The 27,543-nt window shown below is 43.4% G+C and overlaps 1 pseudogene; it reads right to left on the reverse strand.

The window, feature by feature from the left end:
- Window positions 1–413: 413 nt before the first annotated feature.
- On the reverse strand, window positions 414–27,543 carry LOC144510905 (SWI/SNF-related matrix-associated actin-dependent regulator of chromatin subfamily A member 5-like; annotated as a pseudogene).

A 27,543-nucleotide genomic window follows, 5' to 3' on the forward strand; every position in this document is an offset into this window, starting at 1 on the left:
ACTAATTCCAGTGATGCAATGTATATAAACACCAAAATTATTTGTTTAGCACCAAAGATATTGATGTGTGAAGCCTGTGACAACCATTTCAGAATATACATTTGTACTTGGGTATTAGCTGCCAGCTAAACACTTTACATTAGCATAGCAAGATTGATTCAATGGCCCGAACTTCACCATGACAGATGAACTCATTTGAATCGTTTTGTCAAACCCACAATGAAGGCTTTAAAAAAAAACATTTTGCTGTAAAACACAAACAATTCCAAAGCTGAAATTAAGGGTTTAATCCAATTGTTTAATCATCTCCTCTTGGCACAATGACAATGGTATGAAGTAAAAGAGACTGCACAAAACCATCACAGTACAATGCATTTAATGCAATTAGCTTTTGATACTCAGTTTGCAGAACTTTATGAGATGCAGATTAAGTGAGACTTATTGTGCCGATGAAAATATTGCAGCAGCATTGTAAGAAGAGTATTGAACAGGTGAGCCATGAAGTTGCAGGATTGGAATGGCAGAGCAAGGGGCACTCCCGTTCCTGATGTTAGTTTCACCTTTCTTTCACCCCTCTCTAATATCGCATCAATATCTTCGTCTGTAATGTCGCTCTCTTTAGAAGCAAAGACGTGGGTAGCACGGTGACGAATCATCTGCAGCATTTCATCTTTCCCCAGCTTATTGATATTCTGATCGACTAAACTTCCTGAAAGAATTCAGTCTCGATGTTAAGAAATTGTAAAGAACAAAAAGAATTACAGCACAGGAACAGGCCTTTCGGCCCCTCCAAGCCTGCACTGACCATGCTGCCCCGACTGAACTAAAACCCCCTACCCTTCCGGGGATCATATCCCTCTATTCCCATCCTATTCATGTATTTGTCCAGACGCCCTTTAAAACTTAGAATCGTATCCGCTTCCACTCCCTTCCATGGCAGCGAGTTCCAGGCATCCACCACCCTCTGTGTAAAAACTTGCCTCATACATCTCCTTTAAACCTTGCCCCTCACACCTTAAATCTCTGCCCCCAATTAATTGATTCTTCCTCCCCGGGAGAAAGCTTCTGACTATCCCTTTTGTCCATGCCCCTCATAATCTTGTAGACTTCTATCAGGTCGCCCCTCAACCTCTGTCGTTCCAGTGAGAACAAACCAAATTTCTCCAACCTCTCCTCATAGCTAATGCCCTCCATACCAGGCAACATCCTGGTATGGAGGGCATTAAACTTGTAGTAATGCAAGAGACGGGTTCACATGTTAATAAATAGACACACAAGGGCTATAGTGGAAACTATTGAGCCCACTTTGTTGCACAGCGTACTTTAACTGGCTGTTCACACTCTGTGGAAGATTGCAGAGGGTTTTGTGTTCGTTTTTGCATTTTTTAGGACAATTTCACCAAAAATCAGGAACACATATGCCAGATGGCACAGTTCCAGGTGGTAGGTCCTAATCTATTGTAATGATCATTAATTTTAAAATCATTGGCGATCACAGAAGTTAGCTGTGAAAATATTGAAGTTTAATTTTAAAATGTTCTGCGGTATTTGAAAAAGAACAGGCGACTGAGGGAGTATCCAATGCATTCACAATCCCCAACACAAAGTTTTAACATCCGTGCCACAACTCAGTCGGAGAAAAGAATGCAAGATAAAATTCTGGAGTGAAGGCTGGGAATGATTGACACTTCTCATGGTACCCCGAAGTTTCAACGATGCCATTTAAAGTTAATACCTCAAAGCACCGAAACATACTGAGGACTCTGTGCTACCCTCCCCATGCAGTTCCCATCCAAAAAACAACCAACTTCAACAGCCACCTTGCTGAGTTACAATAGAGTCCAGTCTCAGTTTCATTCCAGCACGTTCCACTCTCCTTTCCTCCACAGCGTTGTCAGTTATAAATCGGAATACTCCGACTACTTTTGTTTGACCAATTCTGCGGGTGCGATCCTAAAAAAGAACACAATTAAAGTTACATGGCAGATCCACACAATCAAGTAACAATTTCAATTAACATTCCTCTACATTCAGCTGTAAACACAGCACATTCATATATTTTCCAGCAAACAATGTTTCTAAATTAAGAAATCCAAGAATTTCAAACAAAAACTCTGATTATCAAAACGTTAACATTGGGGATTGGGAATAAATCAACTTCCTAGAAATCTCCAAGCTGATCATAAGCTCGCAAAGATATGATGTCTGGATGGCTATCTCCTGCATGTTTTAACCCTCTCTAATTCCTCAGTCAACATCAACAATTGTTGCAGCAGGGGAAAACAAAGGAAGCACCTGGACCTATTTAATTATTTCTCAGATGCATTGACTACAATCCAGTAACTGGCTGGTGAGAACTTGATGTGGAGATGCCGGCGTTGGACTGGGTTAAACACAGTAAGAAGTTTAACAACAACAGGTTAAAGTCCAACAGGTTTATTTGGTAGCAAAAGCCACACAAGCTTTCGGAGCTCCAAGCCCCTTCTTCAGGTGAGTGGGAATTCTGTTCACAAACAGGGCATACAAAGACACAGACACAATTTACATGAATAATGGTTGGAATGCGAATACTTACAGCGAATCAAGTCTTCAAGATACAAAAAACGTGAGTGGAGAGAGCATCAAGACAGGCTCTTTCCACTCACGTTGTTTTGTTCCTTAAAAACTTGATTAGTTGTAAGTATTCGCATTCCAACCATTGTTCATGTAAATTGAGTCTGTGTCTTTCTATGCCCTGTTTGTGAACAGAATTCCCACTCACCTGAAGAAGGGGCTTGGAGCTCCGAAAGCTTGTGTGGCTTTTGCTACCAAATAAACCTGTTAGACTTTAACGTGTTGTTGTTAAACTTCTTACTGGTGAGAAACTTGCCAGTTCACACTGGAGGGTAATTAGAATCACCACTGTGTTTGTGGATTGGAGTCAAGTACTGACAGATGCTTTTCCCTGAAGCATATTAGTGAACCACCTGAACAATTGGGGAGCTCTGCTCCCTTTTGCAGCTCACTATAAACTTTTTAATTCGAACTTCACAAATGAGTGAGATTTGAATTCATAAGCCCATGGTACACGAGGCAATCACGAAGCACTTATTAAAATCCGTGCATCAGTTGCTTTGTGTAAAACTGAATCACGGAAGGCAGTTTCTTATCGTGACACCTCAGCATTACTGAAACTTCAAATGTATTTCATTTCCAAACTCTCAATTGGATTTGGAAGTTAATTGGTGAGGAGAAACAAGATGCCCAGTCAGCTGAAATCATCCCACGCCAATTCTGAAAACAACCGCACGCTCCATTCAAATAAAGAGAAGCAAACTGAAGACCTTTGCTGAAATATTTCCACCAGTTCAGTCGAGCAGAGTTTTTAAAAAAGCATGGGAGCAACACACGGAAGGTTTGAGGGGGTATCAGTGGCAGTAAAATACAAAATGTCGCTTGATCAGTGCACTTGGATGTTAAAACCAGCTACGATAGTTATATATTCAACAGTACGTGGCTTTCAGAACACAAATAACTAATCGCTCAGTAACTTACCATAGCTTGGAGGTCTACCTGAGGGTTCCAGTCTGAGTCGTATAGGATTACTACATCTGCCGTGGCTAGATTTATACCAAGACCCCCAGCGCGTGTGCTTCACATGAAGATAAACTTTGAGCTCCCAGGACTATTGAAAGCAGAAATAGAATCCTGGAGGGATGAGAGAGAAAAGTTAAGCCAGAATTGAACAAACGATTGGGACCAATCTTTTTACTAATTGTTGGAAAGTTTCATTTTTAAAAATACAAATAGATGCTAGATTCAAATTGAATATTCATATTTCTTGTTTGAAAACCTTGAGTCAGTTTTGTAACCTTAAGTCTAGAATTCTTAGATAATAGAGCCTCAGATCAATTTAAGAGGTGGGAACTTTCCTCAAACAAACTCAGTTTTGAAAGCACAGGGCAAGAAACATACTTGTCTCTCCTCATGCGGTGTCTGTCCATCCAGTCTACAATCCTCGTAGTTTCTCCACATACAATAATCTTCCAAGATATCCAGCACCCTGGTCATTTGGCTGAAGATCAACACCCGAGAACCTGTGGAAAAGAAGATCATTCATCAGGGTAATCGGTGGATCGGTATCAAGAACACAGCGCAGATACACAAATGCTTCAAAAACCTACATCTACTGATGTGGATAATGGAAACCAAATTTCAGTGGTAACATGCAGGATGTAGAGTAATCTGGTAAACTAGTTATAGTACAGGAGGCAGAAATGAACACACATTACCAAAAAAAACCTCCAATTTTATAATTCATACAATGTGAACTGTCCATGTGACCCAGCTGCCTTGATTGATGGGAATGTTTTCAAAGAGTTTATATTCTAGGTGGATTCCAGACGGTGCTGCAGTTTGGGCAGCAAAAATTAAACCCTAATCAAAAAATAGCTGCAATCCCAAACCATGTAATTATTCCATTCACCTTCTCCCAACACGTTAGCCCCCAATTTTCAGAATATTTGGCTCCTGTAACTATTCCCCCGGAAGGAGGATGGGGCCCATCAAGCATTGCAGAGGCCTGTGATCCAACTCTCCTCATGAAGAATATTTGATGCTAAATCGGCCAGTTTTTGGGAGCCCCCAGCCCCAGTGGATGGCGTGTGGCAGGCCAGAATGACTAAAACAGGATGCGATTTCAGATCAAGACACACTATTGTTTTAAACAGTCACTAAAACTTGTGAAATAAAAGCTAAATAGATGGAAGCAAAGTTCTGGAAATACTCAGCAGGTCAGGCAGCATCTGTGGAGAGGAGAGTTCTGAAGAGTCATAGTTGACCCTTCGCTGATGCTACCAGATTAGTTGAGTATTTTCAGCAGTTTTTAACTCATTAAAACATATGCTGATTTGTAGCCCAAAACATCACAGCATGCAATCTGATGTACCTTGCTGCACAGGTCAAATGCTGCCATGGTGTCATCAGTGATCATTTTCAAATTCTTTTGCAGACATCGTCGTGGAAATCCTTGCATGCTTACGAAGGCTAAACATCACAAACCCCTTTCATTTACTAAAAATCCTGTTCTATTTTTGATCAGTCTGCAGCACAGGTACAGTAGTGTTCCGGAGCATGACAAAGTCTGACATCGCACTCGGAAATGCACAAATAACCATGCAGGCGGTTGTTTACAGCCAATCGAAATACCAGGATGTTTGATTTTCCACTCCACCGGATTTCCTTCTATATGGATCGGACTACACAGTAGTTTTTGTTCATTTCCTCCTTGTCTCCAGAGTCTCAACTAATTTGGTCATGGATTCGAGTTCGAGTGACTGGCATGCTCTTTGAATTTCCAATCGAATCCGAATCCAAACCTACATCCTCCCAAAATAGGAACTTTAACATGAAGCTAATTCTTAATCCATTGAGACAATGTCATCTATTTCACAAAGCGTGAACTTTATTACTATATTTACTCTCTAATAACAGATTTGTTGAACATATTCTAAAAACCTAATTTGCATTGTGTTTTAGTTTGGTTATCTCCTCAAGGATATCTCAGGAAGCTTTTTTGCCTGTCCGACTATAACTAAAACCATTGCTGATTCCAGTGTTTATTGCATATTAATTTATGACACATTTTGGAATATTTTCAATTAATTTCCCTTTACAGCCTGGCAATCGTTAATTTGGGCCTTATGCCTTATGTTGGCCACCCCCCACCCCGTCCGAGCTACTCAAGTATCCACCAAACTATCAACTCACTACATGTCTCCTCCCTATAGAAAGATTGAAAGACAGAAAGGGAAACAAAAGCCTTGACCAGGCCTGCGGCTGACCTTGCTCCTTCACTTTTGGCAGCAGTTTGTCCAGTACCACCATTTTGCCACTGTTAACTACCAGGTGAGTGTCAGTGGTGTCAGGTGGGCCAGGTTCAGCTCCGTCAAACAGATAGGGGTGGTTGCAGCACTTGCGCAGTTGCATCAGTCCATTCAATAGACGCATTTTGTCCATTTTCCCTGAGGAGTTCAGGATGTCAATATCCTTCATTAATATCCTGGTGTACCTGTCAGCAAGGCCAGAATTAAAACTCATCACACCAACTTGGAGATAAATTCATTTTTTTAATGTAGCTCAACTGAAAGCAATTACAACCTAAAATGGATGCTTTGTTCTATAGGTGCCTCGGACAAAGTCTATGATCCACATTCCAACCCCTCTCACCTACCAGGGAACAGGGTGCTCCTTCTAAGTCTCACAGATATAGAAACCCACATCTTACAACAAGTATACACTCAACATTTTGTTCTTTGATATAAAGTACAATTCATTCCAGGTGGCCAGGGTTTGAAGGGATGGGAATATTCCTTTTCATGTAATATGGATGCGAGCAATATGAAGTACTCTGGGATTAGGTATTTGTAACGCAGAAACAGGCCATTTAGATCAACAATTCCAGATCAGTGTTCATGATAAGAGTCTCCTCACACCTTCGATTTCTTTTTCCATTCTATGTTTAACAAACTTCTGTAAAATGCATCAATGTCATGCCTCTCCTTGTGGTAGTGAGCTCCACACTAACCACTCTGCCACTTTCTTTTTTGAATCTTCTCCTAAATTCCTGTTCGAGTTATTAGCGACTATTTTATATTCATGGCATCGATACTGGCATCATCGTGAGGCAATGACATTGTGTGACATTGGGTGCAGTCTCATTTTGAAGAGTTTTGCAGCGTTCTCCTTGACCAACTCGATAGACATGGTTAATAAGTTTGGAGGGGACACCTCACTCGGACCTGATCAGGTGGGTATCAATAATGGGCTGCATTGGGGTTTGAAAGAAGAAAACCCAAAGCTGAGAGCAAAGTAGTTTGAAAGCTCTGTAATAATCACACTTGAATAGCAATCGTCCAGTCTGAATTCAATGATGATCTTCTGTTTCGGGCAAAAAATAATGGAAATGATTGAGGCAAGTTAGAATTCCAAACACAACAATCTTACAGATCAGACGGAAGCAAGATGGTCAATAGTAGGGAGTCAGCCTATTATTGGTGCATTGGGTAAAATCACACTCGCTTACACTGGTGAATCTATTCCCTTAGTTCTACAAATGCTCTCATTGTTGATTGAAGTGCAGCACAATTTCAATGAGTTGTTGCAAGATGATGCCGTACTTCACAATGCAACACATTAAGATTCACAAGTTGTGCACTCACCATTCCCGTTGCATTTTGCTCAGGCCGACAGACATTTTGACTTCCTTTTTTGGCGGCAGGCTCTTTTCTACCTCAGCTTTAATATGTGGGAGGAGGAAGGGTCTCAATACCTAATTCAGATGAGAATACATGCTTTTTACACACTGATGATGCCCAAGAAGGTCAAGCAAAATAATGCAATGTTACAAAAGCTGCACTGAACAGTTCTGTGGACTGAAGCACAGGTTCAACAAAAACAGCTGAACAAGCCATGGGTTGAAGCACATCTACAGGTGTGGGCTGAATGTTGACTTGATGAAAACACCTACAACTTCAGATTAGATTGTCAACAGCTTTATTCTGCAACAGAACAGATCAGACCTTGGAATCCAACCCTTTATGAGAAAGAAATACAGTAACCTTAAATTCACTTTCCTCATTCCTCAACAATGTACATTTCTACAACACCTTTAATATAGGTGGCATGGTGGCACAGTGGTTGGCACTCCTGTCTCACAGCGCCAGGGACCCAGGTTCAATTCTGGCCTCGGGTCACTCTCTGTGTGGAGTTTGTGCATTTTCCCCGTGTCTGCTCCGGTTTCCCCCCACATTCCAAAGATGTGCGGGTTAGGTTGATTGGCTATGCTAAATAAACCTTTGGTGTCAGTGGGTTTGGCGGGGTAAATATGTGGGGTTGGTGCAGACTTGATGGGTCAGTAAGAAGTTGAACAACAACAGGTTAAAGTCCAACAGGTTTATTTGGTAGCAAAATCCACACAAGCGTTCGGAGCTCCAAGCCCCTTCTTCAGGTGAGTGGGAATTCTGTTCACAAACAGGGCATATAAAGACACAGACTCAATTTACATGAATAATGGTTGGAATGCGAATACTTACAGCTCATCAAGTCTTTAAGATACAAACAACGTGAGTGGAGAGAGCATCAAGACAGGCTAAAAAGATGTGTATTGTCTCCAGACAAGACAGCCAGTGAGACTCTGCAGGTCCAGGTAAGCTGTGGGAGTTACAAATAGTGTGACATGAACCCAATATCCCGGTTGAGGCCGTCCTCGTGTGTGCGGAACTTTGTTATCAGTCCCCCGACGGGCGGGAGGACACAATATCTATCCGTGACCTCGCACCCGAGTGGAAGGCAGATGTGACACTGAGCATCAGAAATGGTCAATAGCAGTTTGAAGGGTTCGAGGAGCAGACATCACCAATTGGACTCTGCATCGGCACACATATGGTGAATACAGTGCTCAGAAAATGTGGGCAGGTGAACAAATTAATACACAGACTGCGGCCATTTAGCGACCTGGCTGCTCCCAATGCAAGGAACAATGGTGTCACACAACACACTCCAGCAAGTTGGACAGCTTCCCCTGACACTAGCTTCAAAAATGAAAAAGACACAACTTTGCAGCATTCTCTCATGCCTTCCAAAAAGAAATAGGTTTAAACACGGTAATTGAACCTTAGACAAACGGTACAGTCACTGTCAAGCTGCCTTTCTCATTACTTACTGCAGACGAATTGAAGACATCCAGGAGGAGGAAGTTGAGCAGAGCCCAGAGTTCGTGCAGGTTGTTCTGAAGTGGTGAACCCGTGAGCAATAATCCACTTGTTGTTTTGAATTCTTTCACTATTTCACAGAGCTGTAAATTTAGCAGATTTAAAAACATTACTGTACAAACTGGGTACAAGTTGGAATCATACAACTGGCACAACTGTAGATTCAGACTGCATTTAAAAGTTCGCTGATCTTTTTGGTGTTTATTCGTGTCTGTCATTTCTCCAATGAATTCAGATATAGTGGCGCCAAATGCTTTGCATTTGGAAGCAAAAAGCAAGTGTAGTAATAGTACATCAAGATTACAAACGGTTATCTATAACTTGCAAGACGGGAATATGGAAACTTCCAGAGCCGTCCACAATTGAATGGTGTTTCTTTCAAATCGAAGCAATGGTTGTGGAAGGAGCAGCTGGTTCAAAAGCTTTTAAAACAAGAGCACTCTACGGTCTGAATAAGCAGATCTGATCTTTGATTTTAAATTCAAATATTTCCACTCCACTCTTCCACTAGTGTTAAAACCCAGAGATTAACTATCGAGCCTCAATAATTGATGGTGCAGTAACTTTCCCAGAGGTTTCTGAACCCCTGGAGTTATTTGGTTGAATATGGCACAGCGGTTCGCACTGCTGCCTCACAGCAACAGGGACCAGTGTTAGATTTCCGGCTTGGGTAACTGTGTGGAGCCCACATGTTCTCCCCATGTCTGCGTGGGTTTCCTCTGGGTGCTCCGGTTTCCTCCCACAGTCCGAAAGACATGCTGGTTAGGGTGCATTGGCTATGCTAAATTCTCCCTCAGTGTACCCGAACAGGTGCCAGAGTGTGGCGGCCAGGGGATTTTCACAGTAGCTTCATTACAGTGTTAATGTCAGCCTACTTGTGACACTGATAAACTTTAACTTAAACAATGACTTGTCTGCATTGGATTGTGAGATTAAAGCACTCTTTTCCTCAAGATTCGCATTCCATCTGTGACAATAATTAACCCTTTTAATTTAGCTCTAAAAGCTTTGATGGAAGTGCGAAGGAACAGTGAAAGCAGCAAATAACAATTATATTCACCATTAGTACTCAAAATGTATCATTTTCCTTCATTTCAAAATCTCTATTCCTGGATTTCCCTCCAACCTTTTGTTCCAATCTTCCTGTCCTTCATTATCTCATTCACCATAGAACAGTCACTTCCATCCACACTGAATTCTTTTTTACTGTTCTTTGCCACTCCGTCTTACCCCGTCTTTGCATTCCCCTCTCCAGGGGAACAGTGTGCAGCAAACTTCTGTGCCTCATTTTCTGTCTGGTCCCACACATAACTGCACCTTGCTCAAAAATAACCTCACTCCATGATATATAACCGAGAATGTGACACATGGTTTACAAAGTTTTAAAGTATATTTATTAGTGGCACAAGTAGGCTTACGTTAACACTGCAATGAAGTTACTCTGAAAATCCCCTTGTCGCCACACTTCGGTCCACTGAGAATTTAGCACGGCCAAAGCACCGAACCAGCAATTTTTTTGGACTGTGGGAGGAAACCGGAGCACCCGGAGGAAACCCACGCAAACATGGGGAGAACGTGTAAACTCCACACAGACGATGACCCAAGCTGGGAATCGAACCTGGGTCGCTGGCGCTGTGAGGCAGCAGTGCTAACCACCGAGCTACCATGTCGCCCCCTGCTCATGCCCCCATGCTACAAATCAAGCCTGCATTTCTCCCCAATTCACCTGAAGATGAGGCAGAAAATTTAGCATTCACTACAATGGTAGCCATGAACTCTGGTGGGAATGGACGGGATGGGGAAGAGAGCAGAGAAAATGGAGGTTAAACAAACTTGCCTTGGATTTCCCATTTTTGATCCTGTCGGCTTAATCTCGAACCAGATATCGCCAATTAAATTTTTTGAAAACAGATTTCTCCCTGATGAGCATTTCATACGACGTCACACAGACATCCCACTCTCCAGGAAGGAGGACATCTCTGATGAAAGCTGCCTGATAAAGTAAGAAGTGGGTTACATTTCAGTTTTCCAAACACCAGAAATTTATTTTTCCAGAATACAATTGGGATGCAGCAGAAACAGATCTGATCACAGGCATTAATCAGACAAATTTAGCTGAATAAAACACTGACGTTGGGATTTTCCAGCCCCGCCAGCAGTGAGCAGCGTCAAGGGCAGGACGGGCAAAGGTGGAGAGCGGCCAAAGAACAAAGAACAAAGAACAATACAGCACAGGAACAGGCCCTTCGGCCCTCCAAGCCCGCGCCGCTCCCCGGTCCAGGATTGAATCCTGAATCCAGGATCCCCGCCCAATTTTCCAGCCTCTCTACATACCAATATCCTATCCACCGAGCTGTCCCTCACAGCTACGATGCTTTGTTCATTACAACCTATTAACTCACCCCCACCCCCCCATTCCCGACCATGTGATCTCCAGGGAGAGGCGAAAACCCAGAGTGAAAAACCCCAGGGCCAATATGGGGAAAAAAATCTGGGAAATTCCTCTCCGACCCCCTGAGGCGATCGAAACGAGTCCAGGAGATCGCAATGGCCCTGATCGGAAAATGCTTCCCAACCCTAGTCATTTCCACTTCCACGAACACCATATGAATTCCCTGCCCCCGAGACAGGTTCCCAACTATCCGTAGTCTCGCTCTGTACTGGCACCAGCAAGATGATCATAGAATGAAGCCATGAAACGAGAAACAAGGAACAATTAGCCCGCGCCGCTCCCTGGTCCAAACTAGACCACTCTTTTGTATCCCTCCATTCCCACTCCGTTCATATAGCTGTCTAGATAAGTCTTAAATGTTCCCAGTGTGTCCGCCTCCACCACCTTGCCCGGCAACACATTCCAGGCCCCCACGACCCTCTGTGTGAAATATGTCCTTCTGATATCTGTGTTAAACCTCCCCCCCCTTCACCTTGAACCTATGACCCCTCGTGAACGTCACCACCGACCCGGGGAAAAGCTTCCCACCGTTCACCCTATCTATGCCTTTCATAATTTTATACACCTCTATTAAGTCTCCCCTCATCCTCCGTCTTTCCAAGGAGAACAACCCCAGTTTCCCCAATCTCTCCTCATAACCAAGCCCCTCCATACCAGGCAACATCCTGGTAAACCTCCTCTGTACTCTCTCCAAAGCCTCCACGTCCTTCTGGTAGTGTGGCGACCAGAACTGGACGCAGTATTCCAAATGCGGCCGAACCAACGTTCTATACATCTGCAACATCAGACCCCAACTTTTATACTCTATGCCCCGTCCTATAAAGGCAAGCATGCCATATGCCTTCTTCACCACTTTCTCCACCTGTGACGTCACCTTCAAAGATCTGTGGACTTGCACACCCAGGTCCCTCTGCGTCTCTACACCCTTTATCGTTCTTCCATTTATCGTGTAGCTCCTCCCTACATTATTCCCACCAAAATGCATCACTTCGCATTCATCAGGATTGAACTCCATCTGCCATTTCCTTGCCCAAATTTCCAGCCTATCTATATCTTTCTGTAGCCTCTGACAATGTTCCTCACTATCTGCAAGTCCTGCCAGTTTTGTGTCGTCCGCAAACTTACTGATCACCCCAGTTACTCCTTCTTCCAGATCATTTATATAAATCACAAACAGCAGAGGTCCCAATACAGAGCCCTGCGGTACACCACTAGTCACAGGCCTCCAGCCGGAAAAAGACCCTTCCACTACCACCCTCTGTCTTCTATGACCAAGCCAGTTCTCCACCCATCTAGCCACCTCCCCCTTTATCCCATGGGATCCAACCTTTTTCACTAGCCTACCATGAGGGACTTTGTCAAACGCTTTACTAAAGTTCATATAGACAACATCCACGGCCCTTCCTTCGTCAACCATTTTGGTCACTTCTACAAAAAACACCACCAGGTTAGTGAGGCATGACCTCCCTCTCACAAAACCATGTTGACTATCGTTAATGAGTTTATTCCTTTCTAAATGCGCATACATCCTATCTTTAAGAATCTTCTCCAACAACTTCCCCACCACGGACGTCAAGCTCTCCGGCCTATAATTACCCGGGTTATCCTTCCTACCCTTCTTAAATAACGGGACCATATTGGCTATCCTCCAATCCTATGGGACCTCACCTGTGTCCAGTGACGAGACAAAGATTTGCGTCAGAGGCCCAACGATTTCAACTCTCGTCTCCCTGAGCAGCCTTGGATAGATTCCATCAGGCCCTGGGGATTTGTCAGTCTTTATATTCTCTAACAAACCTAACAATTCCTCCTTTGTAATGGAGATTTTCTCCAACGATTCAACACTCCCCTCCGAGACACTCCCAGTCAACACATCCCTCTCCTTTGTGAATACCGACGCAAAGTATTCATTTCGGATCTCCCCTACCTCTTTGGGCTCCAAGCATAAGTCCCCACTTTTGTCCCTGAGAGGTCCAATTTTTTCCCTAACAACCCTTTTGTTCCTAACGTATGAATAAAATGCCTTGGGATTCTCCTTAATCCTGTCTGCCAAGAACATTTCGTGACCCCTTATTTTTGACCCAAAGGGCAATTGGGTCATGGGAACTCTCCAAACCATAGAATCCCTACAGTGCAGGAAGAGGCCATTCGGCCCATTGAGTCTGCACCGACCACAATCCCACCCAGGCCCTATTCTCCAAAGCATAGAATCCCTCTCTGTCTGGAGCTGGCTCTGTCTGTCTCTCACCCCCTCTCTCCCTTTCTTTCGATTTCATGGCCTCCTCGATCTTTCTCCAGCTCTCCCTCTCTGTTGTCCAGAAGATGAAATCTCCTATTATTGGAGTGGATTCAGTCCATCGGAATCTTGTGGCTTATAGATGCAGAATTTTAACTGCAGGATCTATGGGACTGTATTAGTTAGAATAGAATAGAATAGAATCCCTGCAGTGCAGAAGGAGGCCATTCGGCCCATCCAGTCTGCACTGACCACAATCCCACCCAGGCCCTATTCCCGTAACTCCACATATTTATCCTGTTAACCCGCCCTCTGACACGAGGGTCAATTTAGCATGGCCAATCAACCAAACCTGCACTTCTTTGGACTGTGAGACTTCTGACGAAGGAGCAGCGCTCCGAAAGCTAAAGGCATTTGCTACCAAATAAACCTGTTGGACTTTAACCTGGTGTTGTTCAAACTCTTACTGTGAGGCAGCAGTGCTAACCACTGTGCCACCACTTCAAGATGTTCCAGCCCAGCACACGATTTTCCCTGCCACTGATGGGGCTAGAAAATCCCGCCCAGAGTGTTGCAAAGCAAGGAGAGAGCAATAAATTACAATATAAATGAACATATTTGCAAATTTACACTCAGACGTATGGGTGGCAAATCTCGGATTTTAGTTGCACAGAGCAAAGGAAAGCTGATCTCCAAAGCCAGTCTCAAGGAACCTTGAGGGCTGACGTTAACACTGGCGACAGATCCATTCTCCGCATGCATGTTGAAAACATGTTTTTGAGAGAGTCGACGTAAGTAAATTCAATCCAGTGAAAGGCAGGATTAATATTAAAGATTGAACAATGGCCAAATACAACATTTCAATTTGTCAAGTCTACATTTATTAAAATTGTATCCCAGGTTTTATGAGTCCTTCATTTATTGTACTTTTATTACACAAAGTGCTTGTTCACACAACTGCAATGCTAGTGGTTATTTATTCAGCAATTTAAACAAGGTCATAGAGGTTTACAGCATGGAAAAAGCCCCTTCAGCCCAACTTGTCCATGCTGCTCTTTTTTTAAACCACTTAGCTCGTCCCAATTGCCCGCGTTTGGCCCATATCCCTCCGTACCCATCTAACTGTCTAAATGCTTTTAAAAAAACAAAATTGTACCCGCCTCTATTACTACCTCTGGCAGCTTGTTCCAGACTGTCACCACCCTCAGTGAAAAAGTTGCCCCTCTGGACCCTTTCCTATCTCTTCCCTCTCAGCTTAAACCTATGCCCTCTAGTTGGATTCCCCTCCCTTTGGGAGGTATTCCAAAATTTGCCGTTATGGTTTACGGGTCAGTGTTTAGTTGTAAAAAGAATCTTGCTCCCCCGTGAATGAACTGACTCTCTCGCGACTTGCCCAACAGATGCTGTCTGTCCTTTGGTACCTCACCCTTGCAGCTTTTTCACACACAAGTTTTGACAGCAAGTGCTTGCGGATTACTTAATTCCTATTTGGTAAATGACAGATGTGGAGATGGCAACCAGCTTTAAGAATCCTGCCTGTTTTTTCTTGTTCCGATGCTGGGGCAGCAAGGGTAGTTGTACTTTCCCACTGGGGTCGGCCAACATGTGGCAGGAGATCCAACAAGCACTGCACGGGTTACTTCCACAACGTGCAATGCATTTTCAAATTAAACTCCATGCATCAGCTGTATTTTCCAACAGTATTTTTGGGAACATAAAACGCAGTTCTTACCCTTTCATCCTTGTCACCTATTAAACAAATAGCTCGAAGAGTCGGTATCCATCTTTTGAACTCAAGCACCAGTTGTGCAGTGCAGACTTGGGGACTAGAACCATGTGAGGTCCAGGAATGTTTCTATAATGTTTCATGTACCCAAGAAGAGCAATAGTTTGCAAAGTCTTCCCGAGACCCTGTTAAACAAAGTAAAACAATTAATTCTCTTGGAATCGAAGACTGTTTTTTCATCAGTGTTGTCCTGAAGCATTTCTGAAATGTACTGGAAGAAACCATTCTGCCCATCAAGTTTGTTCTGCAATTTAATTAGATCATAGCTTATCTACATCGTAACTCCATTTATCTGCCTTGGTTCCATTGCACTTAACACTAATCTAACAAAAACCTGAGTCTCAGTTTTGACATGTCGAGACTAACCATGCCTCAAGTTTTTTATCTGATAAAAAGCTAGGTTTTGGCAGGAAGGAGGAGAAAGCAAATGTTCCAGGTTTCCTCTAATCTTTGAATGGTACACCCTCGAACATCCGGGAGAAGATACTTGTTCCCTATTTAGAAACATCGAAGATAGGAGCAGGAGGAGGCCATTTGGCCCTTCAAGCCTGCTCCCCCATTCATTACGATCATGGCGGATCATCCAACTCAATAGCCACATCCTGCTCCCCCCCCCCCCCATAACCTTTGATCCCATTCACCCTGAGTGCTTTACCGAGCCGCCTCTTGAATACATGTAATGAATGCCTCGCCCCGTTTTGAACCGGGAACCTTTCACGTTGGGCGAATGTGATAACCAGTACACGACAGAGACATTTATCTTATTAAATCCTTTAAACTAAACATCTCACATGCCTACACCAAACAATTGTTATGTCTACAATCAATGTGTATTCATACCCTTTCATCTGCCAGGATACCATTAATGCCATTCTCATATAAAGAAATCAGCCAATTCAGTCCACGGATCTGATAGAACAAAGAACAAACAAAGAACAAAGAACAATACAGCACAGGAACAGGCCTTTCGGCCCTCCAAGCCCGCACCGCTCCCTGGTCCAAACTACACCATTCTTTTGTATCCCTCCATTCCCACTCCGTCGCGGAGTTTCCCTCCTTTTACATCTGTGGAAGAGACCCCAAACATTTAGAGCCTTCAACCGTTGCAAGAGTCTGTACAGAATACAGCTTAAAGGGAAATGAAATCAGTGCCATGACCAAAAGGAAAAGTATTACTGTTTCAGGAACCATTGAACTGAAAGCATAAGAACATAAGAACATAAGAAATAGGAGCAGGAGTAGGCCATCTAGCCCCTCAAGCCTGCCCCGCCATTCAATAAGGTCATGGCTGATCTGAAGTGGATCAGTTCCACTAACCCGCCTGATCCCTATAACCCCTAATTCCCTTACCGATCAGGAATCCATCTATCTGTGATTTAAACATATTCAACGAGGTAGCCTCCACCACTTCAGTGGGCAGAGAATTCCAGAGATTCACCATCCTCTGAGAGAAGAAGTTCCTCCTCAACTCTGTCCTAAACTGACCCCCCTTTATTTTGAGGCTGTGCCCTCTAGTTCTAGCTTCCTTTCTAAGTGGAAAGAATCTCTCCACCTCGACCCAATCCAGCCCCTTCATTATCTTATAGGTCTCTATAAGATCCCGCCTCAGCCTTCTAAATTCCAACGAGTACAAACCCAATCTGCTCAGTCTCTCCTCATAATCAACATCCCTCATCTCTGGTATCAACCTGGTGAACCTTCTCTGTACTCCCTCCAAGGCCAATATATCCTTCCGCAAATAAGGGGACCAATAATGCACACAGTATTCCAGCTGCGGCCTCACCAATGCCCTGTACAGATGCAGCAAGACATCTCTGCTTTTATATTCTATCCCCCTTGCGATATAGGCCAACATCCCATTTGCCTTCTTGATCACTTGTTGCACCTGCATACTGGGTTTTTGCATCTCATGCACAAGGACCCCAGGTCCCTCTGCACAACAGCATGTTGTAATTCCTTTCCATTTGGATAATAATCCAATTTGCTATTATTTCTTCCAAAGTGAATCACCTCGCATTTGTTAACGTTATACTCCATCTGCCAGATCCTTGCCCACTCACTCAGCCTGTCCAAATCTCTCTGCAGACCTTCTACGCCCTCCACACGATTCACTTTTCCACTTTCCTTTGTGTCGTCTGCAAACTTTGTTACCTTACACTCAGTCCCCTCCTCCAGATCGTCTATATAAATGGCAAATAGTTGAGGCCCCAGTACCGATCCCTGCGGCACGCCACTAGTTACCATCCGCCAACCAGAAAAGGACCCATTTATTCCGACTCTCTGCTTCCTGTCGGATAGCCAATCCCCAATCCACGCTAACACCCTACCCCCAACTCCGTGTGACCCAATCTTCTTCAGCAACCTTTTGTGAGGCACCTTATCAAACGCCTTTTGGAAATCCAAAAACACCGCATCCACCGGTTCCCCTCCGTCAACCGCACGAGTCACATCTTCATAAAAATCCATCAAGTTCGTCAAGCACGACTTTCCCCTCATGAATCCATGCTGCGTCTGCTTAATCGAACCATTCTTATCCAGATGGCCTGCTATTTCTTCTTTAATGATGGATTCCAGCATTTTCCCAACTACAGATGTGAAGCTAACCGGCCTGTAGTTACCCGCCTTTTGTCTATTTCCTTTTTTAAACAGCGGCGTAACATTAGCCGTTTTCCAGTCAGCCGGCACTACCCCAGAATCCAACGAATTTTGATAAATAACCACTAACGCATCCGCTCTTACCTCTGACATTTCTTTCAGTACCCTGGGATGCATTCCTTCCGGGCCCGGGGACTTGTCCACCTTCAGTCCCGTTCGTCTACCAAGCACTGCCTCCCTGGTAACATTAATTGTATTGAGTGCCTCTCCTCCTACCAACCCTCTATCGTTAATATTCGGTAAACTATTTGTGTCTTCCACCGTGAAGACCGACACAAAAAACTTATTTAAAGTTTCAGCCATTTCCTCATTTCCCACTATTAAATCCCCCCTCTCGTCCTCCAAGGGTCCAACATTCACTCTTGCCACTCTATTCCTTCTTATATATTTGTAAAAGCTTTTACTATCATTTTTTATATTTAGAGCTCGCCTAGCTTCATAACCTATCTCTCCTTTCTTTATCGCTTTCTTAGTCGTTCTTTGATGTCTCTTAAAGTTTTCCCAATCTTCCGATTCTCCACTATTTTTGGCCACTCTGTACGCATCGGTCTTTAATTTAATACTCTCCTTCATTTCTTTCGTTATCCATGGCTGGTTATCACTTTTCTTACAGTCCTTCTTTATCACCGGAATATATTGTTGCTGAGTACTGAAAAGGATCTCATTAAAAATCCTCCACTGTTCCTCAGCTGTCCTACCTACCAGTCTGCTCTCCCAGTCCACCTTAGCCAATTCAGCCCTCCTCCTATCGTACTTCCCTCTGTTCAAACATAGGACACTGGTATGGGACCCTACTTTCTCCTCTTCCATTTGTATCAGAAATTCGACCATATTGTGATCACTTGACCCAAGAGGGTCCTTCACAAGAACATCCTTAATTCTACCTACCTCGTTACACATTACCAGATCTAAGATAACTCGTTCCCTCGTCGGTTCTGTAACAAAAAGCCCCTTCAGCCGAAGTTGTCCATGCTGCTCTTTTTTGTAAACGACTTAGCGAGTCCCAATTGCCTGCGTTTGCCCCATATCCCTCCGTACCCATCTAACTGTCTAAATGCTTTTTAAAAAACAAAATTGTACCCGCCTCTATTACTACCTCTGGCAGCTTGTTCCAGACTCTCACCACCCTCAGTGAAAAAGTTGCCCCTCTGGACCCTTTCCTATCTCTTCCCTCTCAGCTTAAACCTATGCCCTCTAGTTTGACTCCCCTACCTTTGGGAGGTATTCCAAAATTTGCCGCTGTGGTTCATGGGTCAGTATTTAGTTGTAAAAAGAATCTTGCTCCCCCGTGAATGAACTGACTCTCTCGCGACTTGCCCAACAGATGCTGTATGTCCTTTGGTACCTCACCCTTGCAGCTTTTTCACACACAAGTTTTGACAGCAAGTGCTTGCGGATTACTTAATTCCTATTTGGTAAATGACAGATGTGGAGATAGCAACCAGCTTTAAGAATCCTGGCTGTTTTTTCTTGTTCCGTTGCTGGGGCAGCAAGGGTAGTTGTACTTTCCCACTGGGGTCGGCCAACAAGTGGCAGGAGATCCAACAAGCACTGCACGGATTACTTCCACAACGTGCAATGCATTTTCAGATTAAGCTCCATGCATCAGCTGTATTTTTCAACAGTATTTTTGGGAACATAAAACGCAGTTCTTACCCTTTGATCCTTGTCACCTATTGAACAAATAGCTCGAAGAGTCGGTCTCCATCTTTTGAACTCAAGCATCCAGTTGTGCAGTGAAGACTTGGGGACCAGAACCATGTGAGGTCCAGGAATATTTCTATAATGTTTCATGTACCCAAGAAGAGCAATAGTTTGCAAAGTCTTCCCGAGACCCTGTTAAACAAAGTAAAACAATTAATTCTCTTAGAATCAAGGACTCTTTTTTCATCAGTGTTGTCCTGAAGCATTTCTGAAATGTACTGGAAGAAACCATTCGGCCCATCAAGTTTGTTCTGCAATTTAATTAGATCATAGCTTATCTACATCGTAACTCCATTTATCTGCCTTGGTTCCATTTCCCTTAACACTAATCTAACAAAAACCTTAGTCTCAGTTTTGACATGACGGGACTAACCATGCCTCAATTTTTTATCAAATAAAAAGCTAGGTTTTGGCAGGAAGGAGGAGAAAACAAACGTTCCAGGTTTCCTCTAATCTTTGAATGGTACACCCTCGAACATCCGGGAGAAGATACTTGTTCCCTATTTAGAAACATCGAAGTAGGAGCAGGAGGAGGCCATTTGGCCCTTCGAGCCTGCTCCCCCATTCATTACGACCATGGCGGATCATCCAACTCAATAGCCACATCCTGCTTTCCCCTCCCCCCCCCCCATAACCTTTGATCCCATTCACCCCAAGTGCTTTACCGAGCCGCCTCTTGAACACATATAATGAATGCCTCGCCCCGTTTTGAACAGGGAACCTTTCACGTTAGGCGAACGTGATAACCAGTACACGACAGAGACATTTATCTTATTAAATCCTTTAAACTAAACATCTCACATGCGTACACCAAACCATTGTTATGTCTACAATCAATGTGTATTCACACCATTTCATCTGCCAGGATACCATTAATGCCATTCTCATATAAAGAAATCAGCCAATTCAGTCCACGGATCTGATAGTCGCGGAGTTTCCCTCCTTTTACATCTGTGGAAGAGACCCCAAACATTTAGAGCCTTCAACCGTTGCAAGAGTCACAACAGAAGACAGCTTAGGGGGAAATGAAATCAGTCCCATGACCAAAAGGAAAAGTATTACTGTTTCAGGAACCATTGAACTGAAAGCACCATGACAGCTTGAGACACCAAAAAGCAAGCAGCACAATCCATTTGGTATTAGGGTCTCAATGTTTGCATAAAGAATTTCAGCGTTCAGACGCAGGTTCCAAAACAAAGGTGGTGATTTTCACCACGACAACTACCATTCTACAGCAGCTAAATTGACCAAAAAAACAAGGCCAAAGTAGATACAGAAACATAAACTGTGAAACAGAGCACCTAAACTTCACTAAGGCAAGTATGAGCAAGATTGGGAGGGCAGAGAGAAGGAATGATGGTGAGGAACCAGTTTACTGGGCTTTGACTGCTTTGTAAGAAATCATTGCATGGATATTATTGGGATTTTTAAAATGTTATGAGTATTTGGAGCATTGCGTGCACTTCTGGTCATCACACTACCAGAAGGACGTGGAAACTTTGGAGAGAGATTCACCAGGTTGTTGCCTGGTCTCAAGGGTGTTGGCTATGAGGAGAGGTTGAATAAACTAGGATTGTTTTCATTGGAAAGACAGAGGCTGAGGACAGACCTGATAGAGGTGTACAAAATTATCAGAGGCATCGGCAGGGTGGATCGTCAGAAGCTTTTTTCCAAGGGTGGAAGTGTTAATTACAAGGGGGCGCAGGTTCAAGTTGAGAGGGGTAATATTTAAGGGAGATGTGTGGGGGAAGTTTTTCACAGAGTGGTGGGTGCCTGGAATGCACTACCAGGGGAGGTGGTGGAAGCAGGCACATTGGCAACATTTAAGAGGCATCTCAACGGATAAATGAATAGGGAGGGAATAGAGGGATACAGACCCAAATAAGGACAGAAGGTTCTTTCTTTATTTTAGTAAGGGCATTATGATTGGCACAGGCTGGGAGGGCTGGAGGGCCTGACTTGTGCTGTACTTTTCTTTGTTCTTTGATTGGGGAAATACCATTTGGGAGAACAGATCATTCAGCTCACCATTTCATAGGGTAAGGAACTGATTATACATGATTCTCAACACCAAAAGGACAGCATGTTACATGTACGCAATCTGTATGATAATCCAATTATTCCTCATGAAAACAGATGGTTCCTTTCAATGTGGCGCACACTAACATGTTAAAATGGCTGCTAGGACCCCATGAAAAATAAGTTGCAACTGAGTTCCTTGGGAGCACTGGTTGAGAGGGCAAAGCTGAACAAAACAAAGAGCAAGGTGAAAGGCTGATATATGGAACACATGTCATACTGGCATGAGGGAGATCTTTCAGCTTTACCCTGCATTTTATTCATGCTGAATTTGACCTCAAAATACTCAATATCGACAATAACCAGTCAGAAAATATTATATCAGATTACAAGTTAGGCTGGAGTGAGCCCGTGGTGTCTGTCAGCATTAGTAGATTGTTTCATTAAAAAGACCCCTTATGCCAATAAATACAGCCAATTAAACCAGGAGAACGGGAGGTGCTGTTTTTGGAGATTTAATTACAACAGTCTCAAATGTCCCACAAGTCTAATTTTGACAAAATTGAATACCGCACATCGATGAATGGTGACTGAAAATGTGAAAGCAATTAGGAAAAGGGAGTGAAAACTGAGCTACATTAACTCATGTATGAAATAATGAATAAAATGGCTTTACACACATGATGGGGATTCTTCAAACCTTGTGCAGACATTGGTTGTCTTGCTGTTTTCTGACAGTAGCTCTTCATCCTCTTCCTGTTCCGTACGACGATGCCGATAGCTAAGAATTAAAAGTGAATTGTTTTGTGCGAGGGGTTACTATTACTTTCCAAACCATTTCAAAAGAGCTGTTACTGCAGTCAATTTCAAATCCACAATCACTTCAGAATAAACAGCACCGTACAAATTATTTTGGAGATTGTGCATCACGTTTGTGGTGAAGATTAGTACATAGAATCCTAAAGTGCAGAAAGAGGCCATTTGGCCCATGGAGTCTGCACCGGCCTCAATCCCACCCAGAACCTATCCCCATAATGCCATGCATTTACCCTCGCTCGTTCCCCTGACACTAAGGGGCAATTTAGCATGGCCAATTCACCTAACCCTAATTTTTGGACTGCGGGATGAAACTGGAGCACCCGGAGGAAACCCACGCAGACACGGGGAGAATGTGCAAACTCTATACAGACAGTGACCCAAGCGGGAATCGAAACTGGGTCCCTGGCGCTGTGGGGCAGCAGTGCTAACCACTGCCACACTGCCTCCCTAACTACTGTGCTACCATGCCCTAGGTACAGCATGTTATTGAACTAAGATTCAAAATTGCAATTCATGCAGATGGCCATTATTTTAATTGAAAGTTGATTCCAAACATAAACTTTGAAATCTACTGTTATGTAAATACTCGACCAAGACCCTGGTAGAATACACAGCATATTCGTAATTTTTAATTTAATTCGGTAATTACACATGTATAATCTTTTGTGCCAATAGTTGTCAACATACTCTTCAATCATACACGTGACAAATTTAATAACATCAGTGTTTTTAATGCAAGGTTGACAGGAATTCCACGCCTGTTATACGGATGCAGGATATTTTAACACTTGGTGACTAAGATGCTGTTTGAACTATAAAAAGGCAGAGAAAGGGTGTCGGCCATGCAACCTCAGACATCTGTTTATTCAATTAAATCATGCCTGATGTTGCTTCATATCACTTGATAGTGCACCCAACAAAGAAAAAAATCCATTCAGAAAATGTAACACCCATTGCCATTTGGGGCAGACCTTTCCACCAAGTGGAACGAAATAGCCCTCACTTTCAATCCTAACGAACCGCGTTCTAATTTTAAGATGTGCCCCCTTGAACCAGATTTCCCTCAAAAGGAATTAGTCTCTGTATCTACCCTATCAAATCCCCTAATCATTTTAAACACGTCAATTTGGTCACTCTTTAACACTCCAAACTCAACGGAATGAAAGCCAAATTTATGGAACATGTCATGTTCTCATAACCTAACACTAAGACCAGACTGCATTCCGGTGCCAGACCAATATTACTTTCCTGAGGTTCGTTGCCCAGAACCAAAGGCAGTTCTTCAGCTGAGGTTTGACCAAGGCTCTGTACAACTTCTTCATTTTTTCATCCCAATCTATTTTGAGATAAATGCCATCTTCCTCTTAGCATATTCCATTATATTTTGTAACAGTGCAGTAACATCATGTTACTTGTATATATGGAAACTCAAATCTCTTTTGCTCCTCCACAACTAATCTCTCTTGTTGAAAACACTCAGATTTGCCTTTCTCAGTTCCAAAGTGGGTGGCCTCACACTTCTCTACACTGAACTACATTTGCCACAGCTTTGCCCACTCACTGGGCTATGCCCTCTTTGCAACTCCATCATATGATCCCAATTTGTGGTTGCTCCTAACCGAGTCTGCAAACATGGATGAAGCAGTAAAGAGTTATATCCAAATCACTGAAAGCTGAGGCAACCTCAAGGAGGAACGAAAGCTTTCCTTCCACCATTCTACTTTGATCCCAACATTAACGCCTCTTTGGCCTTCAAACGCGAGGAACACTTTCCAAGTTGAAATCTCTCAGAATTTGCATCATGAATCCAAAAACACATTGCCTGGAATATATCTTACTCTCCAACCGACAGAAGCGTCTGTTTCTCATCTTTCTTTAATCCAGGGCGCCCGGGTTTCATCTTTAAAGGAGACGTTGGAGTTTTCTGTGCAGCAGGTTGGATAAAGTGGGCAAAACGCTCGGTCTGTTGCAGCAGATAATCAAATCTATTTGCCCTGTCTGCTTTCTGTCGAACAAGAAGAAAAAATGTTCATAAGAAAATAAAGCATTGAGAATTAACGTCACAAGAGTGTGCAAACACACCTCATTTAATCTACAGTCAATCTACAGTTCTCCTTGTGGGGGCTGCAGATTTGTTTTTATTGAGGCGTAATAGTACGTGTCTTTGGAAAACAGCCTTTCACCTGGTATGACTTTGTAAATTGGGCAACTGAGTCACATTTGGGTGAGGTGGGGAAAGAAGAATAAAGACAATCCTCTCTGCTGTGGGGCTATTAAATCATTCCCACTGTAATTGAGATTTCACTTTGTGCTAGTAAATTCAAAAATGCTCTTCAAACACAAACGATATTTCTACATACAGGACAGTACACAAATGTACATAGGACTGTACGTGCCATCTTCAAATTTAGGACTGTTCATGTTTAACTCTCTATAAAAAGTGTTAACAGCACAAGTTCGTAGAATGTTTGTGCAGGCAAGAGGAGGAAGCTTGGTGGTTAAAATCTTATGGTAAAAACAGTCTTTTATCTCCTACAATATTTCTAAAATAGCTCAGTAGTTAATAACCTCTATTCTATAGCATTTCCCAAGGTTTGCTGGCCTGATGCTAAAATTGCTCCATTTGCTCAGAGGATATTGCAAAACCAAAGCAAGAGTGTCCAAGTTTAGAAAGTCAAAACCTGTTCAATTTTGAGAGATTAAAAATATGATTCATTCCATCCATGAACCACGAGGGAATATTTAGACAGTTTATATTTGTACAGTTGAACAATGCAAAAAGACAACTAATTACTGATTTGAAAAGGCCACAACTCCACTTATCGCACCCCACAAAATGGAGGATCATGGGATGTTTGCATCACTCGCTAGACCGGCATCCATTACCCTCAAGGTGGTGGTGGCTGTGAGCAGCCTTCTTGAACAGCTGCAGTCTGTGTGATACATACACCAACAATGCTGTTAGGGAGAGTGTTCCAAGAGTTTGACCCTGCAACAGTGATATAGTTCCAGGCACTGTTTTTGAGTTGGATGGAAATTTGCAAGTTATGTTCCCAAGCACCTTGTTTCTGCTGGTTGGGGAATCTAAAACACGGGGGCACAGTCTCAGGATAAGGGACCAATCAGTTAGGGCCAAGATGAGGAAATTACTTCACCCAAAGGTTGTGAATCTTTGGAATTCTCGGCCTCAAGGTGGTTGTGAATGCTCCATAAACACTTTAAAGTCTGGGATAGACAGTTTTTTGGTCTCTCAAGGAATCAAGGGATATGGGGAATGGACGGGGAAATGGAGTTGAAGCCCAAGATCAGCAATGATCAAACCGAATGGCAGAGCAGGCTCGAAGAGCCATGTGGTCTACTGTTGCCCCTCCTAGTGTTGTCTTCCATCTGCTGTCCTTGATGTTCGAGGTGTTAGAGGCCATGGATTTGGAAGGTGCTGTCAAAGGAGCCTTGAAAAGACACTGCAGTGCATCTTGCATGTGGTTGACACTGCTGCTAATTTATGGGTGGTGAATGGAGTAACAATCAAGTGGCTGCTTTGCCTTGGAAGGTGCCGAGTTTCTTGAATGTTGTTGGGACTGCACTCATCCAGGCAAATGAAGGATATTCCTTCACACTTCTGACTCCTGCCTACGGATTATGGATAGGTTTTGGGGATTTAAGTGGTGGGTCATTCGCCATAGAATTCCCAGCCTCTGACCTACTCTTGTAGCTCTCAGTAATTATCTGCTCAGTTCAGTTTCTGGTCAATGGTAACCCCCAGAATGTTGATGGCGGAAGATTCAACAATGGTAAAGCGGCTGATTATTAAGGGGGAAAATGGCTCGAGTCTCTCTTGTTGGAGGTGGTCATTGCCTGGCACTTGGATGGTACAAAAGTGATTTGCCACTTGTCAGTCCAAGCCTGAACATTATCCAGGTCTTGCTGCGTGCAAGAACAGGCTGCTTCGGTATCTGAGGAGGTGCAAACTGTACAAAACGTAGTGCAATTCTCATCTGTAAACACCCTTACTTCTGACCTTGTGATGAAGCAGCTGAAAAAGTTTGGGCCTCGGGCCCCACCCTGAGGAATTCCTACAATCATGTCTTGGGGCTGAGATGATTGGTCTCCAACATTTACAACCATCTTCTTTTGTGTGAGGTATGACTGCAGCCAGTGGACAGCTTTCCTGATTCCCACTGAGTTCAATTTTGCTCGGTCTTCTTCTTGCCACACTTAGTCAAATATTCCCTCAATGTCATGGACGGCCATTCACCTCACTGCTTCACACTTCTGGGGAAATTTAAGCTGAAAGTATTGCGAGTCAGCACTGATGGACGAGGATTAAATGGGCTCCTGCTCTAAAAGATGGAGCGGTAAAACTGAAAAATTTAAAACAAAAAGCTCACAAGACCAGCACCCTCGAGCAAAGCTGGACTTTCTTTGGGTGGTGGCAGTGATACACAGCTGGTCCCCAAGATCATAGAAAATAATAGAAACGCTACAGTGCAGGAAGAGGCCATTCGGCCCATTGAGTCTGCACCGACCACAATCCCACTCAGGCCCTCCCCCCATATCCCTACATATTTTTACCCGCTAATCACTGTATCCCAGGACACTAAGGGGCAATTTTACAATGGCCAATCAACCTAACCCGCACATCTTTGGACTGTGGGAGGAAACCAGAGGAAACCCACGCAGACACGAAGAGAATGCGCAAACTCCACACAGACAGTGACCCGAGCCGGGAAACAAACCCAGGTCCCTGGAGCTGTGATGCAGCAGTGCTAACCACTGTGCTACCGTGCCGCCCTAATGCAAACTCCACTACCTGCTGTGGTGGGATTTGAACCCAGGTCCCCAGAACATTAGCTGAGTTTCTGGATAAATAGACTAATGATAATACCACTAGGCCATTAGCTCCCCTTAAATGATAACCTAACAAATTCTAATTTGTGACTTACTTGATCCAAATTAAAATGAATGTAAAGCAAAGTGACTTTCCATGGATGAATGAATTGCAATACTATGTCCAAGTGAAAATAATTCAAACAAATGCTTCTTTTACTGATTTTACCATTTTGTCTTCATAGGCCGGATTCTCCTCTTTCACCTCTGGTTTAGGCACTTTGAATATAAACAT

Source organism: Mustelus asterias, chromosome 23 (assembly GCF_964213995.1).
Source record: "Mustelus asterias chromosome 23, sMusAst1.hap1.1, whole genome shotgun sequence".
In the NCBI taxonomy this organism is placed as follows: domain Eukaryota; kingdom Metazoa; phylum Chordata; class Chondrichthyes; order Carcharhiniformes; family Triakidae; genus Mustelus; species Mustelus asterias.